Raw genomic sequence first — 13,471 nt, 5'->3', positions numbered from 1 at the left:
TGAGGTAGGAGAGCACAATGAGCACGGCAGCTATAGATGTATGTGCTGATATTAAGCAGTGCTTTTTGAGATAGTGCAGTGGATTTAGTTCGTATTTAAGTAAAGCCTTGGACTATCATTTCTGAGATATTTTCATGTCTACCTTTGATCTAAAATGTGTTAATCTAATGAGTGGGTAGAGAAAATGAGTTACTATGGGAACGATGTCTTTCTCTAACTTACTGCCCCAGCTGGCTGCTCTGGCAATCGAAGCACGCCGCAGAACGGAGCAAGGCCGCCAGAGACAAACGTGCATTTCAGTCTGAGAGGGAGCTTTCGAGGTTGGGTTTGGGGTACAGAGGATACCAGCAGACCTCTGGGAGTTGCATCGTGTGCTTAAAGCAAAATGAGAGGAAGAGGAGTGAGCTGGCATCTGACTGTGAAAAGGAAAAACCCCCAAAAAGCGAGAGTCACCTAGTGGGAAGGAGACAAAGGCTCTGCTGCTGCATTTCTTGGGGTGTAAGTGATAAATGATTAGGGACAGCTGCTAAAGCTTGAAGCTTCTAAATCTGTTCTGGTGGTCATTAATACGGTATTTCATCATTAAATAGCTCCATGATCTGCAGTCGCTTCCTGTTTTCTGCTGCAGAGTCACAGAAGAAGCCATAAATATGAAAAGCACAGGTGTGTCTTCCTCTGACCTGGAGAGCAGTGGTACCTCCAGTGGTGGCTCTCTGCCCATGTGCTGTTGGCTGGGAAGCAGCATCCTCTATTGGTATTAAGTTTCCTCTGTTTGCACCGCCCTAAAATCTACTGCACAGTGTAATGCATGTGGAGAGGAAAAAACTGAATTTCTTACTATTGCTCATGTAACTAAGGGGAGAACTTTTCTCTGAGTGGAAAGGTTTTAATCTTCTCTTATTTGATTCCTGTCTTTGGTCTAGTGCCTGAAGAAGGCAAAGGAAAAATAAGGTGAGCATCCTGTCTCAGCTCACTGCAGCATGAGAGTATTGGGTGGGTGCTTACCCCAACTTCAACACTTACAGGTGAGTAGGAAATATTTTCTCTGGGCAATTTGTTTCTTTGATACCTTCATTCCTTACTATCCAATGTGTGTCATTTATTTTGCCTACTTTCTCAGGAAAAGGCTTGTACAACTTATGTGGTTAAATAGAATCATGATCCAAGTATTTTGATGTACTTTTTTTTTTTAATAAAAAATAATTGAAAAACAATCAGTGAAATATGTGTTCCAGATGAATACCAACAATGTAAATTACAAGAGTAGACATTCAAACATTATCAAAGGCCTGCAACTTTTTGAATTTCTAGCTGGGTTTTGACTACCACTCTCCTGTTCCAATGTCTGTCTCCAGAGTCACAAATTTTTGTATCTTTTTATTTTTTTTCAAGCTGACTCCTGCCCTCAAGGTCTCTTAATATTCCCCTTCTTGCATTCTAATCTGGCTGATGGTCAGCCTAAGGAATCTTCATCATTGCTAATTTCCTCCCTGCATTATGAGCTTTTGGGTGAGGCCTTCTCAGACAGCTGAAGGTCTTACACTGACCCAAGTTATGTCAAGGTTGCTCTCCTGACTGCTGTCCATTAGCATCTCTGTGGAGATCATCTGCCCTCAGACTGGTACCTGCCCCATTTTTGTCATTGAGGCTTTGTTGCTCCACCTGTGGCAGTGGTGCTCAGGTTTATCTGATTTGTGTCCCTACAACTAGAACTTTGTCTCTCTGGTGCTGTTTCTGAAGTTTGATGTTCTGATTATTATCTGACTTGTTTATTTGCTAATTTTGTATGTATGCATCCCTATTGGAATACTCGGGGACTTGTCTAACTTTCAGTTCACCTACTTGTGAGTGCCCAGCTGGGGTGGCCTGGGCTGCTTTTTCACACCTCTATGCAGCGAGGGAAGTCTCTCACTGTCTTTTGTGCCACAGGCACATCCCAAAGCTCAGTAGGGTCACACTATGCCTTTGAAGCGAGGATTTAAAACAACTGAGGCCGCTTTTCCTCCATTTTGAGCCTCACTGATGAAAACAATAGCAATAACTAAAGCACCCTGAGCTCAGAGTGTTGCAATATTTGCCCTCCCAGTCTGCACAGGTGAAACCGCAGCATCTCCCTACCTGCCTTCAGCAACTGTGCTTCTCCACCTCTGGTATGTTCCCAAGCTCTTCTCCAGAGAGCTTTCTATGATGCAAAGAGGTCAATAATACAAATAATTAATGTCAAGTGGCTGTCAATAGATACTAGGTCTAAAAACATAGCACATGTAAACCCATATTAATTAATTGCATCCCACTCTGAAATTTGAACAGTAAGCAAATTAGGAGGGATAGTATGGTGATAATGATCAATGCTTATTTTTTCTGGGGAGATGTTGAGAAGCAGAGCAGCTTTGGCACAGCTAAGTCCTTCCTGGAGTTGGTTTATCTCTCCCCTTCTTCTGAAATTGAATTTTTAAATATTTGGTTGTTAAGGGTATAATACCTACTTTACAGAAAGTTGAGGTACTCAATCACAATATTAAAAATTCCTTTAATGTATTTATTTAAAATACAAAACCAGAAATTACGTAGGAAAGCATCAGAGGAAAAATTATATTTTTATCTTGACACACAGATTGCTTTTTCATGTGATCTGATCCACATTCTTGCTATTTATATTTCATACTTAATCCTTGCATCTGGTACATTTAGTCAAATCCAATCCTCTGCTCTCAGAAGCATTTCAGCATCTTCTGAACAAGACGGAGGAGCAGGGATCTCATCCTGGCACACACAGGCCTTGAAGGGGGTAATAGCAAACAAGACATGTCAGTCAGACCAAGTCTCCAACACCACCATGCTAAAAAGAGCCCATATGAAAGATTTTTTCATATAGACATATCAATATTTGTGGAATGGAAGCTATTGGGGTTTTTTCTCTGATATTTGGAGGGCAGATATCTGATAGTGTCAGGTTCTCTGTGTTTCAAAGTTTTTTTTGCAAATGGAACAGTGGAGGAAAGAGCTACAGGAATAAAAGATATAGAAAGGCCCTGTTTTTTAATATATAAAATAATCTCACTAGAATGAACAAGGAGGAGACAAATAGGGAAACAGAGTAACATATTTTTACCTTTAGAATAATACAGTTCTTTGCTCAGGTGTAGAAAGTTTTCAGTACAAGTTTTTTCTTTGCACACTCAATCTGACCCAAGTCCAGGCTGCTGCCCACGCCAGTCTTTGTCTCTCCTGCTGATTCCCTGCCAATAGTTTCAGGACCCAGCGATAGTGCAGTGAAAACAATCTCCCTTCTGAGGGCAGTTTCTCAGAGGGGCAGGTGACCATGAACATCGGTGCAGTTACGAGGAGCTGATGCGGTGTGAGGAATCTGGAAGGGAGCAGGGTGGAGAAGCCAAGGGGAGGGAGAGCCCGGTATTGTGCTGCCCAGGGACCACCCTGCACTGGATTGGGGCAGGGGGTGCATCACCTGAAGCTCTTCCCTTACCTAACAGCGAGCATCACTTCCTAGGAGCAGGAACAGTTGGCTGGGTGAGAGCTGGCTTTTCATCACATAAGTGCCTGTCTGGAGGACACCCTCCTCCCAAGGCAGAAGCTATCCAAGTTCAGCAGCTAAGGAGAGAGTAAGTGATGAGGGGTGGGATCCTGCTGCCTGGCCATAAGCATGAAGGAGTGTGTGAAATACCATGTTCAAGCACACAAATCTTGTTCCAAGGAACAGTGCTTTGTGAGAGGAAGGGCTGGGAATCACCACAGATTTTCCCATGCATCCTCCTCATGTTCTTCCTTTGAACTCTTTGGCTTCTGCAGAGGAAAGGAGTCATGGCAGATATCCAAGAACAGCATTTTCTCAGCTAGCATCACTGTGAGAAGCTGATAGGTGAACACCTCCTATCTGGGGGAGGAAAAACGTAAAGGAAGAGCAGGGAGAGGAAAAGAGACAATATCTTCAAGTGGTTAAGAGTTAAGGAGCCTGCCTCTTAGGTGCCACTGAACTGAAAGTAGCAAGAAAAGTTCTCCAAACCAAGATCTTAACTTTGGTCATGCTGGATATTCTTCCAGCCAAGTAGCACAATTTGTTGAGCACAACAATTTCTCACAGACTACTCTGTGGAGTCCCTTTGGATGCTGAGAAACTGAGCAGTTTTTCCTCAGTCTCTGATGGAGTAGCCAGTGTTATCAAAACATGGTGAGCTGCAGTAATTCCTACAATTATTCATGACTGATTTATCACTTGATTTTAGGAATTCAGTTTAAATAGATTTTTTTCCATCTCCCCTGCTCCCTAATTGATTATTTTTTTGAATGCTGAACCTTTGAGTTCCTCTCATAAAATAGATTAGAGTCATTATAGCTGTGTGCTTTTTAATCATTCTGCAGTATAATTACTGTTTCTACTGTTGTCTTCTGGTTTACACTGTTTCTTTATTAGCAGCTTTCATTGCCAGAAGCTTTAAACATTTAATAATCTGTCAAGGTGGTAATTCGTTGGGGTTTTGTTTTTTATTTTTTACTTGAAGACCTTTTCAGTGATATCTTCAAGCACCTGGTCTGCCCAGATGCTTTAATATTCACTTATCTCTGTCTGGTTGGCCTCGTGTTGTTTTTAATTGCCCTTCTTCTGGATAACCAAAGTTACCCATTCATCATACAGAGAATGTAAGTAAGTCACGTGTGACTGTATCAGGCAGTAGGAAAACAGACCCTCCAGAAACAGTAATGAGGCTGATGGCCAGAGATGACACATGGGCTGTCTGTTGGCACTAGCAAAAGAACTTTCTTGCAGCCTGATACAGCATTCACAGTAAATGCAGACTGTAGTGGTTTTCGTAATATGGAGGGATTACACCACCATTTCCTGGTTTTAATGTTTTTTGGGATTTCCATTTAGGGTCCCTGCAGGAATACAGCCATTCTTCTCCCGAGGCTCCCATAGGCTTTTCCTATACAGCATGCCAGCATGGAGCAGCTTACCTTTCTCAAATGCCAGGTGAAGCCAGAGAATTTAAAGGCAAAAGGCTCTTGGACTGCAATTCTTGCTGACCTGAGTGTAAGTTGCAGGGCTGTGGCTCCCCAAGGAGTCCTGTAGGGCTGTTCCTCTGCAGCTGGTGTGTCCATCAGCCTTCCCTCATCACTGATGGGCCGCACTGTTGAGTGATGGCAGATTGCAGCAGTGAGGACAGCAGTCTCCTCTGGGGCCAGAGCTGTGAGCTGCAGCACTGCCCAGTTCTCATGGAGTGCACAGCCAGGACACCCTGTGTCCCACTGGGACAAGGCACGGGTGGCTCTGCTGCAGCAGCTGCTCCTTACCCAAAGTGCCTGCTGGAGCTGTCAGCCTGGCTTCTGCATGTACCCCTGTGCCCCCACCATGGGCATGGGGTCTCAGAGCTGGGGCAGCACACTGCAAGGCAGCTTTTCCCGTGTCCATGAGGTGGTCAGAGACTGGACAGCATCAGAAAGGGCTGGAGGACATGAACAGTTTGGTATAAATTACTGAGACAGGTGACATGGTGGCCTGTCAGTAGGTAAAGGACTGTGGTGGTAAGAAAATGCTCAATTCTCCCCATCCTCGGGGGGAGTGGGTTTCCCTGCACTAGAAGTAAAAATAAAACTTCTCGGTGAGGAAAGATGGTGGAGATTGGAAGTAGAATTCCCGGGGACCTGGTGGTATTTCAGCTGCTGGTGATTTCAAAAGAGTGCACGTGACACAAGACTGTCAAACTGACACACATAGGATGGGATCCTCCCTTCTGGCAGGGCAGCAGGTCAGGCTGCCTCTTAGTTCTCTTCCTCCTCCCACTTTCTGTGTGTGGAAGTGCAAGCCAGAGGGAACAGAAATACTGGGATTTGCACATGCTACTTTCCCCTAAAGATGAAAACAAAAACACAGAGTAAAAGTCGGGTTGTGATTTTGACATACATAGAAAAGAAAAAAATCCAAAGGAAGACAGTAATCATTTATGACTAAAAAGAGAGTCAAGAATTACTTTTGAAAAATAAGATATTTACTTATATTTTAAATAACTTCTTACAGATTTATATTTTCTTCACTTTATAGTTGTGTGCTGGGGAAATGATTACTTTACTTTTTCCTAGCATTCCTTCAACCACTTTGAGGTAAGCTTTTTCATTAATGGAAATTACTGTCTGCATTTCTTTTAGCACTTTGTCTGTGCCTTATTTCATCTTGTCAGAGAAAAGTGTCAGATATTAATTCTTGGGGTTTTTCTTGTCTATATGATAATCCAGACAAGATTCTGACAATTTTCAGTACAATAGCCTCCTCTCAGGAAAGCTTTGATTGCACTAAAACATACTCTGAAGTGCTAATCTCTTAACCTTCTAGAGTTCATTATTTGGACAGATAAAAATTGAGTTTAAAATGACCTAAAAGGTCTTCTTGCCAAGATATAATCTAGTTAAAATTTTCTCAAATTGAATTATGTGGACTGTATACCATGTATTGATTAAAGAAATCTTCTTAATGTAGTCATATAATAAGACTCTTGACATATTTTTTTTTCTCCTTTGATGGAGTTGGTTTTTAACAGAAACTTCAGCATTTTGTTTTGTAAAACTGTCACCATATTGATGGCTGCTTAGCTGGACAAGGCTCTGACCTCTGGACCAATTCTACATTTGAGGAGAACACAACTGCAAAATTATCTAGTCCAGTGCCACTTGTGAATAAATTTCTCATGTTACACTGATATGAAGAAGCTGAAGGCTGCTTTGGATTACATCCTGAAGGACCGATGCTGTGGCCTTAGTTCAAGATGCATCCTTTGCACTTTTACAATAGAAATTTTGGTAAGTGCTGCTTTCAAGTGTCCTTTTTGCCATCATAATTATAATTTTTATTTCAGTTCTTTTTCAGAATGGAACGAAACCAAACAAAGGAATAATTAAATACATAAGGAAACAGATTCAGCTATTACTCATATTTCTGGAAGGTGGGCAAAAGAGTCAGGCAAGTTGAAGTCGAGCTGCTCTTCAGTGTTGGATAAAGAGAAGGGTCCCAACTTTATCACTGCCTTATCCAGTCCCATCTATGGCTTTACTCTGCAAAATCCTTGTTTTGTAGATGTGTAAACTCTACAGCCACAGCCTCCTGTCAGTGTTTATGTCCCTGGGCTGTTCAGTGGCCTCTGCTGGAAGAGCAGGAAAAAATCTGATGCCTCAGCATTGACTAATAACCAAAATATGTGGCAAAAGAGAAACTAAGTGGAAGTGGAGTCTGGAGGAATCTGCAGGGACAGTGTTTTAAGTCTTACTGGGGGCTTTAAAATGAAATTTGAGTGTGCAATAGCATGAGTCTTTGAATTCTGTCTGACTTCCTCCAGTTACTTTTCTTTTAAAGGTAATTTCAATACTGATACTGGTTTTCTGATGCTTTGTAGATCGTCTACAAAAACTGCTCATCTGAGTTGATTGAGGAGGAAGGGAATAGTTAGTGTAGGAAATGTGTTTAAAAGAAGAAAAAGGGGAAAAATTATTTGGGATTATTTCTTAAGTGTTGAAAATACCACACAAAAGAGATTTTCTGCTAGGCAGATCCTAGTCGCTTAATTGAGACAATGACTTGGTTTCAGTAAAAATAAAAAATTTAAAATTCAGTTGTCCTTTTTTTTAAAAGATATTTTGCGGCAAACCTGAAGTTGACAGTATTTGTTCAATTCATTGTAATTACTAGAAATGCTTCATCTATTCATAAGCTTTCATGACACCCCCAGGGGCTGCTAGGCTTTAACACAAGTTGTTTTTATCTCTGATTTTTCTCTCAGATGATTTCCCCTTTTCTTTTCTTAACAATGTCTAGATTTTGTTATTACAGTGTTAATTTTTTCACTTGAAAAGGTAACAGTAAAGCAATGGTGTTTCATATCTTTCATCCGAATTCCTAGGGTCCAATTCTTATGTAGAACTAAGCTATTTCTTGCTAAAATAATGTTGCAGGTTTGCTATTGAACAAGCTGAATCAATCAATAGTTCCTGTTTGATAGAGTAAATAAATGATGTTGTGGTATGCGATAATCTCTGAGTTTTCCCACCACCTAACAGGAGGCTCATACTGAAGGGGGAGTGTGGAAATGGAGGAATTGACAGGCCCAGACAAATGAACAATTAAGTTGGTGTACTGAAGTCTGTGGCAAGGCAATAGAATAAGGTAGAATACGTGCCTGGAATGTCAAAATCTTACATGCTAGTTTAAAGTGTCCCAGGAGAACTGCTGGACAGATACTGCATGAAAAGCAAGCGATATTCTTGTTACAGCATATTAAGCTGCTTATCAGCAGCCTAAAACCTAGAAATATGGGAAAATGAGCCTAGAACTGTTTTGGGGAAAAAGAACATATGTGTATATATATATATATATTTCTAAAGCAATAATCTGTTTGTTTTCAGGAAATATATTTTGAACCAACCTCTGGTCAAAGAGGAAGAGGCCTGAGGTGTTGCAAGAGGAAAGCACGGCAGTTTGCAGCAGCAGGTCCTTTGCTCCCAGGTTGCAGCCTGATTGGTGGTGCTGATAAGTTATACAAGTCACAAACTTCAAATGTCACCATTATCCAGCCACATCTGCACTGTCACGAGTGGCAAAACGACAAAAGAAGTGGGTACACTCATGGTATCTCTTGCTTCTGTTTTACACCCATTCTGTAAAGTGTTCAATTCTGTTAGTTCTTATTTAAACAATTTCTCACTTCAGAAAAAGCAAATACGTTACCGACATAATACATTGCCTTGCACCTCTAGTTTGGACAGAAGAGATGCATGAGTAAGTACTTGAGCAGATGTAAAAGCATTGCTAAAGAAATGGACCCTTATGAGGATCTAATTTCAATTTTGGGGCAAGTTAATGTGTTGGCTTTGGGATTACTTTTTTTTTCTTCTGAATGTATTTTTTCCCGTAATGCCAATAAACTGCAAACAGGATGATAGAAAAGAAACTGCATTGTGAGTCATAAAAAGGATTATTGACTAAATACCAGTTGTAGGATCTACACTGCCAATGTGTAAGCCAGAAAGCATGTCTTGACTGTACAATTTTATTTCTATTTTCAAAGCAGCAGCAGTTAAAAAAATCATTATCACTTGCGTCTGAGCTGATCATGTTTGATTTGGATGTCACTGGGATGCAATAAACAGGAGACCCCAGGGTGCCATTTTACTAAGACAATTTTCAGAGAGGAACCACAGTTTCTGCAGCAAAGCACTGCTGATTTACATGGATTTTCTTGTCACATGTTTTGGCAAAATGTATCAGCTTGTGCTTCTTAGCATCAACAAATAATACTTGACTTGCAAACGAGCTCCTTGGCAAGTACCCAGCCACAGGAGGCTTGGAGACTTGACTGTATAAAAAAGACTTTCATTTCACCAATCTGTGAACTGGCACAACTCCTGCCATAGTTGTTTGGAGCTGCTCTCTGATCCTTGCTCTCGATTCTTGGATGTAGAAGCTATGTAACCTGTTAGATTTTACCAGATTCCAAGCAATGAAAATTAAACATTTATTTTTTCAATTTCCATGTAAATACCTCGAAGGGCTCTCAAGCTCATTTGTGCTCTTATGTTTGAAATTAATCTTTTCTACCATGTGACATTGGTATATTTTCCCTCACTTTGTAGGCCTTTCAAAATGTTCACCTTTTAAAGAAAAAATAAGGCAGCTTACTTTGTATTTTTCCTGTGCAGTCTTCTTGTTCATAATGAGTTTAAATATAAGGAATATAAACCCATCTGGAAATAAAAATTATGCACTAGGTTCACTAAAAAAAAGTAATTACATTATAATCAAACTGTCACTTTATGAGATAGTGGGAGATGAAATACACCACAAGCTGACAAAAGAAGATGACGACTTGCTCTTTTAAATATCATCCATGGCACAAAGCAGTTGAAGAAAACCTGAATTACATACAGCGTAATCAGGAAAGCACTTGGAGCTGGGAAGGTAAAACTCAGCACTAGGACCAGGGAGGCAGATAGGCTTTCTTATGGTGGAATGGGGAACCTTCAGCCTTATGGAGCCCAACACATGTACAGGCTACTACTGTCAACAGACTGACAGCCCAAGGTTGTTTGGACACAGCGTGCAAAACACGGACCTGTGATTAGGAAACACATTGAATTCATATGTTGTGTTTTGCACGGACCTCCAATCTGCCACTGTGACAGTTTTGAGTTACTGTCCTTGTTCACCTTTCTCAAAGTAAATGTGCCCCACCGAGCTGTCAGCCTGTATTCAGCAGGGGCTGAATTCCTGTCTCAGGTTAGACATGCAAGCCAAAAGGGAAAATCTCAATGTGTAAGGAGTCATCTTTGTTCACATTTTGCTGTTTCTTGTGGCTCCTTCAACCTGCCTTAGTGTGGATGGAAATGCCTTGGTTTGAGGCACAATTCATGGTCCTGTGTAGCCACTAAGTAGACAGCAGCATTCAGGTGGGAGTGTTCTTCAGACCCTTGTCATATGAGCTGTTGTTGAATAAAGCTCTTTTTCTCTCCTGAGGTATTTCTTTGAGATTTGAATCTGTTCCCTGTTTTCTGTCCTCTGTCAGCAGTGGATCCTTTTCACCAGCAGTCCCAGCAAAGGTCTTTGCGCTGACACTCAAGAGCGGACTGGTGGCAAGTGGTGGGCATGAATGTGGGGCATGGGAACAGAGAGAGGGGCTGGTGATGTGATTTTGGATGCAGTCTTGTCTTTCCAGCAGGGAGTAGGGAGGTGACAGGTGGGTGACTGCAAGTTTATTCTCATGGATGGACAGAAGCTGGTGGAAGGCTGGTACCCAGGAGAACCGTTCTTGCTGCCAGTAATGCATCTAATGAAAGAGAAATTTTTTGTCATAAAGGGGCTTTCTTCTGGTAACTGAAAAAAGATTCAGGAACATGAATGGATTGAAATTTGTGGGTTTGTAGTCTGATTTTGTTTCTGTTCTAGAGATAGAAGTGGTGACATACTGGGAGGTCTATGCTGAGGAAGTGTCACACCTGATACCTTTATTCAGTGTCTTGCTTTTCTCTTTTCATGCTATGAATACAATGACAGAACAGTGCAGCTTGCTGTGCCAGCCAAGTATGGTATTATTTTCTATAGGTAGTGGATAAGACTTTCTTACCCTTTGTGTATTCATGACACATATCTATCTGGTAGGATACTGAGAGCCTCAGGAAAACAGAAGGTGGGGGAGCCCACTGGAGACTTCCCAATACTACAGCTTGCTTTTTCAAATTTAAATCCCTAATTTGTTTGAGTACAATTAATTTTTTTTTTCCTAAGAAAACTGGAAAGATTTCAGTTCCAAGAATGTGAATGTGAAGTGAAACTTCATCAAAGAGAAATAATAATAAAACCTTGTCCAAATGCCTATGTAGCTGTGCAGTCTCTGTTTTGACAGAAATAGCTTTTGTCAGAAAGAGCTTTTGACAGGAGCTCTCCCCAGATAAAAGTAACAGTTTTATAGCTACTGTTTTTAACTTCTGTCACCAAATCTCAGCACAGGCAACCCCACTCATGGACTGCCAAGGGTGGATTACTGATGAGCTGTAAATTGTGTATTGAAGGCCTCGTGGGCTTAAATTACCATCGTCCTCATTTCACGTTACACTGCTGTTCCTGACAATACGGTTGGTTAAAATGCCATAGTCTTCTTTCCATTAAATTCATGCTCCTATAGCCTCCTTTATCATGCAAGATGTGTAAGATATTTCGAATTCAGGGGAAAAGCAAAAAAAGCAAGCCTCAAACCAGCCAACGAAACCACTCAGTATTCTCATGTCAAAAGATGCAGGTAAGGCTTTCTTGGTTTTCACTGTGCAGACACTTTCATGAGGTCACTGTAGCCTGATGGGTATAACAAGGCTGTTTGGAACAGAAACTGCACCAATCCCAGTCTTGGGCAGTCTCAGCTTTCCCTATTTTTGTTCTGCTGCAAGGAGGAAGGCAGGATGCTGGTTCATGTCCGTGCTCACCTTGCTGCACACAGCAAGGCTCGCTGTTCAAGCCTTGAATTTGCAGCAGAGCCACGGATGGAATTTGTGCTCCCTGGTGGATTTGAATCCTTAAGCAAGTTGGAGGATTAACATGTGCCACACATATTCACTCCTTTTGGGGCCCATTGCCTCTCTGGCTTTTTCTGCTCATATTCAAATTAACCTGAACTTGCAACAGATGCTACAAAAAAGGCTCTTAAATAGATCAAAATAGATCTGATGATGCTCCTGGTTTTGGGGGGTTGGGAATTTTTTGTTTGTTGGTTTTTTTTGTTTGTTTGTTTTGGGTGTTGGTTTGGTTTCTTTTTGGTTGGTTTGGGTTTTTGGGGGGTGTATTTTGTTAGGTTTTTGTTTCATTTTAAAAAAAAAGCTGTTTAAACAGCTGGGGCTTGAGTTATGTTGTAAGGATCTGTTTTGTTATGGGTAAACTTTGTTGCTTCTGCAGAGAAATCTGAATCAAAGACAAATTATAAACTTTTAGATAACAAATGAAACATTTGAATCTAGTATTGCTTAACTCTAGCACAGAATTATGGAAGGCTTTTACTTCTGCTCCTAACCATACGCAGAAGACATTTTTTTCAAAGCTAGCAAGCAGCTATGGAAATGGTGTCAAAGACTTAGCAATACAGTGTACTCTCTGGCTTTTGATTTAGCCTAAACTAGTCATCATTAGAGTCTCATAAACAACAACATCTTTCTGCTACTGAACCTCCTTGCCCTATGAAGATCATAGCAATGCAATAATTTAGCTGAGATAGATGTGACACTGTAAGGCTAAACTATGTTTTATCTGCCTGCAGCAGCTGCTGCCTGGCAATGTAAACACTGCATGATAAAGAGGAAAAAACAAATTTTCTAAAAAATGAAGGCTTTGGGTTTTTTCAGAAGTGGAGTCCTGGAGGTGTGCAAAGACAAAATGACCCACCGGGGCCTGGAGCAATGTTCTTGAGATGTATCCCAGCTCTGGATGAAAGTAGATGACATTGCTGACTCATCTTAATTAGAAAATAAGAGTGGCAAAATGACCATAGGTATCTAGGGAGTCTGCACACAAGTTATGAATTCTGGCCTGACTCAATGAATTTGTTCTTATATCTTGATAATGTTATTATTTTCTTTTCTTTCTTTTTTATTGTTCACTCCTGCAACACCCTCTCTTGTGTTGATTCCTTCAGTTTCTATTCTGAGTGTAAAACAGACACCTATGTATGAGCTGGTCTGTTAAGATCTTTTCAGGGCTTGCTGATTTTTCCTGATCCTGAAAGAAAGAGAGATATTAGAGCTTTGTATTCCTTCTCTGCAAGGGCCAGAGCACAAAGTCTCTGGCACCACAGCATAAAGGACTAGACTTGCTTAAAATGTACTAACAAAGCAGGATTGCTTTCTAAGTAGCTGGATGCATTTTCTTCGTATTTTTATTGGAGGTGCTACAGGTCCCTCAACTATCACCAAAGGTCTACACTTTTCATGGTAACCA

General features: G+C 41.0%; 1 long non-coding RNA gene across 4 annotated transcripts; it reads left to right on the top strand.

Moving 5' to 3' along the window:
• The first annotated feature begins 238 nt into the window (after nucleotides 1-238).
• On the top strand, nucleotides 239-11,368 carry LOC120322981. 4 transcript variants are annotated; one of them, XR_005563009.1, is made up of 4 exons: nucleotides 239-663; nucleotides 924-1,025; nucleotides 4,889-6,807; nucleotides 8,404-11,368. It is a non-coding gene; the product is annotated as an uncharacterized LOC120322981 (long non-coding RNA). The 4 variants fall into 4 exon arrangements; XR_005563012.1 differs by having other exon boundaries at nucleotides 924-5,047; nucleotides 6,056-6,807; XR_005563011.1 differs by having other exon boundaries at nucleotides 239-498; nucleotides 924-6,807.
• The last annotated feature ends 2,103 nt before the right edge of the window (nucleotides 11,369-13,471 follow it).

Source organism: Pipra filicauda, unplaced genomic scaffold (genome assembly GCF_003945595.2).
Source record: "Pipra filicauda isolate LSUMZ 115617 unplaced genomic scaffold, ASM394559v2 scaffold179_size1759329_pilon, whole genome shotgun sequence".
Lineage (NCBI taxonomy): Eukaryota > Metazoa > Chordata > Aves > Passeriformes > Pipridae > Pipra > Pipra filicauda.
Note: the sequence above shows the minus strand (reverse complement) of the source record. Positions and strands in the feature narration are given on the sequence as shown.